The following is a 9,812-nucleotide window of genomic DNA, read 5'->3' on the forward strand; positions in this document are numbered from 1 at the left end:
ATTAAAAATGTATGATAAGGAAGTAGAAAGGGTAGATAAATTCAAATATTTAGGTTTATGGTTCGATAAAACGCTTACATGGAAAATACATATTAGTAAAATAATAGAGAGAAGTAAAAAAATATTAAATATCATGAGGTGTTTAAGAGGCAAAGAATGGGGAGCAGGTAGGAAAACTTTGAAAATATTATATATTGGACTTATTAGATCGGTTATAGATTATGGATGTGTGGTATATAATTCTGCCTCAAGTAACTTATTAAAAGAAATAGATAAAATACAGTATCAAGCGTTAAGAATTTGCTGTGGGGCAATGAAGACGACACCAGTGTCAGCACTACAGGTAGAAATGGGGGAAATGCCATTGGAGTTAAGAAGGAAACAATTAGGAGTAGGGTTTTGGGCAAAAGTAAAAGGGCATAAAAAAAGTTATCCTATAAATAATATATTACAACCATGCCAAGAAACTGTTAAGAATGTAAAAGTAAATAGTTTTGGATGGATAATAAATAAAGAAATAAAGGAAATAGGATTAAATCAATGTTTAATTAGCCCGGTCGTGGATTTTTCATGTAATCCGCCTTGGATACAAAAAGAGATAAAAGTTGATTTAACATTGTTGGAAGAAGGAAGACAAACGGTAGAAGGAGAGGTGGAAAGATACATAAGAAGGGTATATGGAGAATACTTACAAATATATACAGATGCATCAAAAATGGTAAATGATAGAGTAGGGATAGCATTTATAATTCCAGATTTAAACATTATGGAAAATAAAAGATTAATGGATAGTTTGAATGTATACACAGGAGAGTTACTGGCTATTTCAATGCCGTTAAAATGGAGTGAAGAATTAAGCGAAAAGAAAGTGTTAATTTGTTCTGATTCAAGTAGTGCATTAATAAGTATTATGGAACAAGAGTCGGAAGCAAGACAAGACATTCTGATAGATATAAATAAATCAATACGTAAAATGGGAAAAAATGGATCTACTGGTAAATTTATTTGGATTCCGGCTCATACCGGAATAGTTGGAAATGAATTAGCAGATACATTTGCAAAGAGTGCGAGTAAGAGAAATGAAGTTGAACTGGAAGGTAAATATAGTAAAAATGAGATAAGGAGTATAAGTAAAATATATTACAAAAAGAAGTGGCAGGAAAAATGGGAGGGTGAAAAGAAGGCAAGGTTTTATTATGATATTCAAAAAAAAGTGGGGGAGTGTAGAAAAGAAAATAGGAATAAACAAGAGGAAGATATTATATCTAGATTAAGATTTGGACATGTAGGGTTAAATAGTACTTTGAAAATAATAAATAAACATAGTACGGGGTTATGTAATTTTTGTGGAAAGTTGGAAACAGTTATACATATTTTTATGGAATGTAATAAATATAATCTAGAAAGAGAGGAATTAGTAGAAGAGTTAAATAGGAATAAAGTTAAATTAAATATTAGAGATCTGCTACAAAAATCTTCTGGAGATGTGGTTTTTAAATCTGTGTTTAGGTTTCTTAGGAAAACAGGTCTAATAGGGAGATTATAGGGATTAGACATCTGGTTCATACTCCAGTCCAGAAGGTGGCGGTAATGCACCTGAAAGTTGTTTGCCAACCGCCATAAAACAAAAAGAAGAAGAAGAAGGAGGGCATCAGTTCTTTCTTGCTACCAGCGTGGTACATGGCCGACTTTAAACTCTGTCCCGAGTTCTCCCTAGCAAACCCTAACTCTGTGCCTTTGATTTCTTCCAGAGAATCAACCAAGAATCCTAGAAGCTTCCAAGCCTGGACTCTCCAAGGTCTGGAGCCCTCTGATCATCAGTCCTCTTGGGTCCTCCTCCTTGCGCTCACCTGCCTGTCCACCCTCCATTTCTAACAACACCGGAGAGAGAGTCACTGGATAACACCTGGACCAAACACACCATTCCCCCCGGACCCCTGCTAAGCACCAGCCTCCGTGAGTTCAGCCCTCTTCACGTTTCCATCAATCTCAGCCCTGTCATTTACCACTGCCTTCATCTTTCCCAGCAGAATCAAGAACGAACCGGCCAGACGCATTACCCACTTTTGCTCAATAAAGAATAATTTCTTATTGGAACTGACTGACTCCGTTGTTGCCCTGATTCAGAGTCGTTTCTCTCAAATATGACACCCGAGTAAAAAACATGCTTGTACTTGTCATGATGCAGCCTGAAGGCTGCATTCTGAACAGTTCTTGCTCCTTCCCCAGTGCAGCCCTGATTGGGAACACCTGTCAGGCTGCAATCAACCTTGAACTCATTCCACCTGCCCACGTCTCTATAAGAACTCACCTCAGTTTGTCTATAGTCACCGGTTTGTCTCCAGTCCTCTGAACATCATGCCTGTCTTGTTCCTGCTCGAGTCCTGGTCCTGTTCCTGTCTGTTCCCGTCTGCCAGTACCTGTACCCCTGCAACCTCTGTCTGGTAATGACTCTGGCTTTCATCATCCACTTATTGCTGCTTCAATAAACTCTGGAAACTAGCTCTGTGTGTGTGCTGTGTTCTGGGTTCATCCAAGACAGATCATGACAGTACAAAAAAAAAAAAAAAATATATATATATATATATATATATATATATCAAGCACATTTCAGAAATTGAAATGAAAACATCCCGGTGCCATGCAATGCTAAAATCAGGCCAATAATGGCTAAATCATTAATCATAACACCCTGATGTTTACACAATGTATAAAGAAATGTGTAAATAAATACCTGTTTTGTTGCTGAAATATTTGTTGCCTCTTAAACAAAGAAAGACATGGTATATGTATAACATATAAATACATTTTACATTTTATTAAAGTCCCAAGTTTTATTCATTTTTTCCCCTCTCACTCACATCTAATCCTGAACTTTCACACCAACAACAATAATTTCTTCATATTTTTTGTGGGCTGTTTATATCCACGTTCATACACAGTTTTTTGTTAAAGCCTGGAAAAGGGTTTAAAATCTCCAGGTGATTCCAGAGTCTTACACTTTGCTTGCAACTGGGGCAGGAGCTAAATACCCTTGAAAGAGAATTGTTTAGCACAGCTTTCATGTGCTGACACTGTAACTCCAGGGTACTTCATTTGGTAATGTGATTCAGCTTTAGTTTGTCAAATACAGAGACAACAAATTAATAAGCATTAAAGTATGGTTTATGAGTTGGGTTTTGCCATGTTATTAGCTCATAAAAACTCATCTCCAGAACCAATCTCTGCTTAAAATGGTGATCTGCACCGTGTAATCTACTTTCAGCAGTTATATAGGGTTATTGCAACTCTAGACTGCAGAAAATATGGGCAATATTGCTCCCTGTGCATTTACTCCTGTTGGCTGCTATGTCAGTCTAGAGGAGAAAAAACCCAGCCAATATGGTGCCGATGCAGGATCCCCCCCACTGACTGTCTCAGTCATTGTGTCCTGGGCAAGACACTTCACCCACCATTGCCTGCTTGCGGTGGTCAGAGGGCCCGGTGGCGCCGGTGCATGGCAGCCTCGCCTCTGTCAGTCTGCCCCAGGGCAGCTGTAGCTACTAACATAGCTCACCACAGTCAGGGTGTGAATGTGTGTGTGAATCACTAAACTGTAGTGTGAAGCGCTTTGGAGGTCGTCAAGACTAGTTAAAGTGCTGTACAAGTACTTGCCATTTACTTATTTTAGAGTCCAAATAAGCAACTTTATTTTCAGAAACAAGCCCAAAAAAGACGCAACCCGCGGCTCACAGAATTCACAAGCAACTCTAGAAAAAACAAAGCCAAAGTCACTTATAATAAGTGGACTTGACAACAGTGAGTGTGGATGTTTTATGCTACAGTCTCTACTGCACTTAGCATTCTTGGAACTACGGAAAGCGCCAAGGATAAAAGAAACAGTCTGGAGAGCGCTACGGGGGAAAAAACATCGGAAATGGTGTGTTTTGATGCGCAATTAACATGCAAAAATAAATGTGTTGCTATTATTGTATAACAAAGTTAACGAGTTAATATTTAACATGTTAAAACTGACAGTACTAATTAATATATAATTATTGTATGTTCATCCATCCATTCTCTTCCGTTTATCCGAGGTCGGGTCACAGGGGTAGCAGCTTCAGTAGGGAGGCCCAGACATCCCTCTCCCCAGCCACTTTGGCCAGCTCCTCCGTGGAAATCCCAAGGTGTTCCCAGGCCAGCCGAGAGACATAGTCCCTCCAGCATGTCCAGAATCTTCCACTGGGTCTCCCCCCGGTGGGACGTGCCCGGAACACCTCAACAGGGAGGTGTCCAGGAGGCCAGATACCCGAGCCACCTCAACTGGCTCCTCTCGACGTGGAGGAGCAGCGGCTCCCCGGATGACTGAGATCCTCACCCCGTCTCTAAGGGAGAGCCCAGACACACTACGGAGACAACTCATTTCGGCCACTTGTTTTTGGGATCTCGTTCTTTCGGTCATGACCCAAAGCTCATGGCCATAGATGAGGATAGGAACATAGATCGACCGGTAAATCGAGAGCTCAGCTCTCTTTAACACAATGGACCGGAACATAGAGACACGCAGGACAAACAATTGTATACACACTTATGCCTAACGGTAATTTGGAGTGTACAATGTTTTTGTACACTCCAAGTGTACAATGTTTTTGTACACTTTGTCATGTTTTTGGACTGTGAGAGGAAGCCACAGTACCCCAAGAGAACTCATGTATGCACAGAGAAAACATGCAAACTCCATGCAAAAGACCCCAGGTTAAACCCAGGACATTCTTGTTACAACGAAACGGTACTACTAACTATGCCATTGTGCAGCATGCCTTAGAAATATTCTAACAAAAAAAATGCATTTTAACAGAAAAAAGGAAAGCAAACTGTTAATAATTCATTTTTACTGCAGCTGACCACCATGTGACAGTGCTATTTGAACAGTTTCTGTTCTTTCTCCTGCTTGTATGGTGTAATCAAAGTCTCTCATCTGTTAAAACAGCACATTACTCACTTTGAAACTATCTGTTCGCCTACTTAAATATACTAGATTTTTTTCAAATATATATTCATGACCCAGTGAACACAGCAGGAATTGCATTTATGTTCTTTTTCTTTTTTTTCTGGGTCACTAAGCACTGGCTGTGAGTCTTTTTAATTCCTGCTATTAAAAGACAGAACATGTATAAATAATAGATTGACTGTTAGAGGCTAAAATTGAGCCAAAGTAGAAATTTTCTTTTAGGAGAAGTTACATATGCAGACAAGCTGTGCGCATATTACTGGCTCAGGATGTGCTCAAAATAAACCCCATGTTTTACTATTTATGTAACACTCACACTGAGCAACCAGTAGCTGAAGGCATGGTTCCAAGATTACATATTCATTCTCCCAAACCAGAATACACTGAAAATAATTTAAAATGTATATGTGTAGCATTAATGGTAATGGTGTCTGTTTGCATATCTTTGTGAGCAGGGGGGAAAAAAAACACAAACAGCTACAAAAAGACCTGGGACTAAGGGCCCTGGCCTTTTACTTTTTAGTGTTTGCAGTGCTTATTGGAGCGTGCTGTCTTTGCATTTGCAGAGCTCTTAACAATGGCCTAAGCAAAAATCCCATTTAGTAAAGAGCCCTGGAAGACCTGTCTTGAGGCTAAAAACAGAGCAGCTAAGCATCAAAGAGCAAACCTAGAGAAAGGAGGAGAACCTAGAAAGAAGCATATGGCTGACACTTCCTGTGTATTTACTGATATAACCTGGAACATACTTTTCTGCATAGTCATCTCAACTTATATGAATTCCTTAAATCCTTCCTTCTCACATGTTGCTAAGAGGATATTTTTTCACCAGCTATGAGTTTACTATAACCCCCACCACCTAAAAAATACCTTCAAAGTCCTGCTCTCCCCATCCCCTAAAGACCATGCAATCTCCCCCTTATCTTGATTCCCTGTTGGTATTGTCAAAAATGATGGAAATAGCAGCAATTCCTCAGTGGAAGCAGCTCTCTAATGGTGATGGGTGTTTTCAGCTGGCATGAAATTGCCAACTTATCTCCTGGAGGGTAAGATCAACCGTCATCACTACTGTCAAGCCAGGTTTTATTCATTGCCTCCATCTGCCCACCTTGTTGTGATGGAGTGCAACAAGGCCTCGTATTTTATGTGTGGTAATGAAGATCAAATCTGACAAACTTGTTTATACGTTTATGACTCGTCTATGCTGCAAAAACAGAATTATAGAATTTTCGAATGTTCTCTTAACACTAAGAGGATTTATTATTCTTCAAAAAGGTCATTCTGTCTATGTTTAACAATGATTTACATATCGTAAAACTTGTTATTCTTTATGTATAGACCTATAGATTCTGTGATATTGACCAAAAATGGCTTGGTGCCTGTTTTCCTTTAGGATAGCACAGTATATTGGTAAGAAAAGTATGTCTCTCACACTGTTTCTGTCTGTGCTTATAAGCTTCATTTTTCAGATCATTAATTTAATTTCAATATAGAATAAAAACAACCAGAGTAAATACATAAATCAGTATAAAACGACGATTGAATTTATTAAGACAAACAAGCTATTCAAAGTAACCTGGCCTGTGAAACTGGATTTTCCTTTGGAAAGCTAAATTCCTATTTACATGTCACAGTCAGGTGAGATTACTTTTAAGAAATTGGTCAAATATGCTGCTCAAAATTTAAAGGAACACTTGGAAAACATCAGATCTCAATTGAATAAAAAAATCTTAACTGACTTGATATTATACTATGATCAAAAAGTGTTCACTTATTTTTCAGCAGTGTTGTAACTATTTGACAACAAGAAGGAGGCTAACATAATATATCATGCCCTGATCAAAAGAAATTCAAGAACAGATGAGAAACAAAGTCCCCAATATCTATCAATCTGTCATAGTCAAAGGGTTACAACGCCATTTCAAAGACGTTGGCACTCTATCAAACCAGACTGGAGCTATTATCCACAAAACTATACACAGTGCATTCATGACTGCTTTAAGGTTGCTTTATGCTTTATGCATGGTCAATTTACATCATGTTGGCTTCCACGCCCTTCCATGTGGCCGAAAGTTTCCGCTCCGTGAACCTCAGAAAATGTCTAACTACGCAGACAGTCCCACGCGGAAAACATGGCAGACGAGCAAGTGCTCCTTCTGGCCGGATGTTCGTAAATATAAACATGTTTATGATTCGGCCCAAATAGATCACCATGATCAACAAATTGTTAACAATTCCTGGACAGACATCGCTGTTAATCTTGGAAGAACGTAAGAGGTTTAAATGTTGAAAACAACAGTGTTTTTTACTTCTACATGTTGTGGGGTATAGTATGCTTGGTGTAGGAGCTCAACGCTGCCCTCTAGAGTCTAGGAGAATAGTGTTACTTCATGAGAAGAACTGCACAGAAAGTAAATGCTGCAGACTTTGTATCCACATGTCTCATTTCTGCGCGGTACCTACATGACCCCTGTCATCATGAACTGCTTTGAAAGGATCCTCCTAAAGTACATCAAGGACGCCATCCCTGCTGGTCTGGACAGCCTGAAGCTTGCGTACAGGGAGAATCGCTCCACAGAGGACGCTGTCTCATTGGCACTTCACTCAGCTCTGACTCATCTGCAGCATCCCAACACCTATGTTAGCATGCTTTTCGTGGACTTCAGCTCAGCCTTTAAAGCCGTGCTCCTAGACATGCTGGTTCTGAAGCTCCACAACAAGGGAATATCTCTACCTCTCTGCTCCTGGATGAGTGACTTCCTCACCAACAGACCCCAGGTGGTGAGGATAGGGAAATGCACATCTGCTCCAATGATCCTCAACACAGGAACGCTGCAGGGCTGTGTCCTTAGCCCTGCTCTCTTCACCCTTTTCACCCAGGACTGTTCTGCTATCCACCCCACAAACACAGTGGTGAAGTTTGCAGACGACACCACTGTAGTGGGTCTCATCTCCATCAATGATGACTCCCACTTCAGGTATGAGGTCAGCAATTCACACAGTGATGCTCCAGGAACAACCTGATCCTGAACACCAGTATGACTAAGGAGGAAATAATAGATTACAGGAGGTCTAGGAGGTCTAGGAGGACGCTTCTCTCTGCATACAGGGGGAGGTGGTGGAGCGAGTGGACAGCATTAGGTTCCTAGGCATTCACATCTCCTCCAACCTCTCCTGGACTGTGAACACCTCCCACCTGGTGAAGATCCCCAACAATGGCTCTTCTTCCTCAGCAAGCTGAAAAGGACTGGAAATTCTACTAAGCTCCTACTTCTATACATTTTCCCAAAACATCCTGATAATCCCCAAGACTTTTGGGAAAATTCTCTGTACACTGAGTCAAAAGCGAAACATTTTAGTTTTAGTGTCACATTACATCAGGTGTGAAACTAACAGATTTCAGCAAAATAATATTCTACCTACAGTCAAAAAGGGCAGTTATAGCATGATGGTCTTGGAATGCTTTTCTACTTCAGCACAGGAATGGATTGCTGCAATGAATGGAGCCATGAATTCTGCAATTCAGAAATCAAGACCATAAAAGCTTAAAAGCCATTACTGTTCAAACAAACTTCCAATTTAATTGAATTACACTTCTGCAGAATTCTGCCAAAGTCATAATCATGTAAAAGACTCACTGCTAGTTAATGCAAAAACTTTAAAGTAGTTGTTTCCATCAAAAATGGCACCATTAGTTCAGGTCAGTATCAGGTTTGCGAAGAGTTCAATATTCACTAGGGTCGAGGTTGGTCTGGATAGATTTTTGACATTAATAAATGAAACAAAAGTGTTTCTGTAAGGGTCCAAATGCTTTTTCTTAGCACTTTATTGTGTACTACAGGGGTCACAAAAGAAATCCATGTGGATAAATAAATAATCGAGGCAAAAGCACCACTGGAAAACAGAAAATACAACAGATGTAGTCTTCAACTAATGAAAAATTTCCCCTGTCAAACTTGTTCAAAATAGTTTTCCTTCTAAAAAAACATAAACTTTGAGGACAAAATATTGGCTCACTGCCTGATATGTCCCACCCACTGCTAAAGGTAACATTTGATTTTAACATATCTATAACTCTGATTCCTAGATTAGGAAGGAATGCACATGTTTTGAAGGCTGAAAACTATAGATCTTTTCAGCAAATAACAAAATATGTTCTTGGGCACCACACAGCAGCCTTCCTTGCCGAGAGCAAGGTGGGGTTAAATCATAGCTTTTTTGCTTCTTTCTTTTTCTTGAACCTGTTTAGCCTACAGTCAGTCATGATGGATGGGCCAACAAAGTGTGGTCTGCTGTGGGCTTCAGCTGCTCTTAAATGTATGGGCAAATGGGAGAGGGTTCGAGAGCAGACAGAGAAATGGGATTGAGGGGCTGAGGCAGATTTATGAGAAGAAGGCTGAATGTAGCATATTCCCATGAAGAGAGCCCAGGCTAAAATCATACACCGGCTGACAATGACCAAAACAAATTTACACAGTAGGTGGGCTAAGAGCAGGGCCTGATTCTCCCCTCATGAAAAGGCCACTGTCATCTGGCAATTTGTCCTTGTCAGTTGGGAGCAATCGATTGTCTGCTTTTGATTAAAATTAAATACCTGTTTTAAACGTAAAGATGCTTCTATCGCAATACAACATGGTTGTTCCATAATGGCTTTGTTAAGTCAACATCAGGAACATGGTATGGTACATGTAAATGACTAGAAACTGTCATGTGACACAACAAAACAACTTTCAAAGATCGCTTCGAGACACAGACTGTCAAATGACACCGTCTGTGCTCTGCAGGGCTATGTCATTCTCTTAAGCTGTGACACTACAGTCAAGCT

Source organism: Fundulus heteroclitus, chromosome 13 (assembly GCF_011125445.2).
Source record: "Fundulus heteroclitus isolate FHET01 chromosome 13, MU-UCD_Fhet_4.1, whole genome shotgun sequence".
Taxonomy (NCBI): domain Eukaryota; kingdom Metazoa; phylum Chordata; class Actinopteri; order Cyprinodontiformes; family Fundulidae; genus Fundulus; species Fundulus heteroclitus.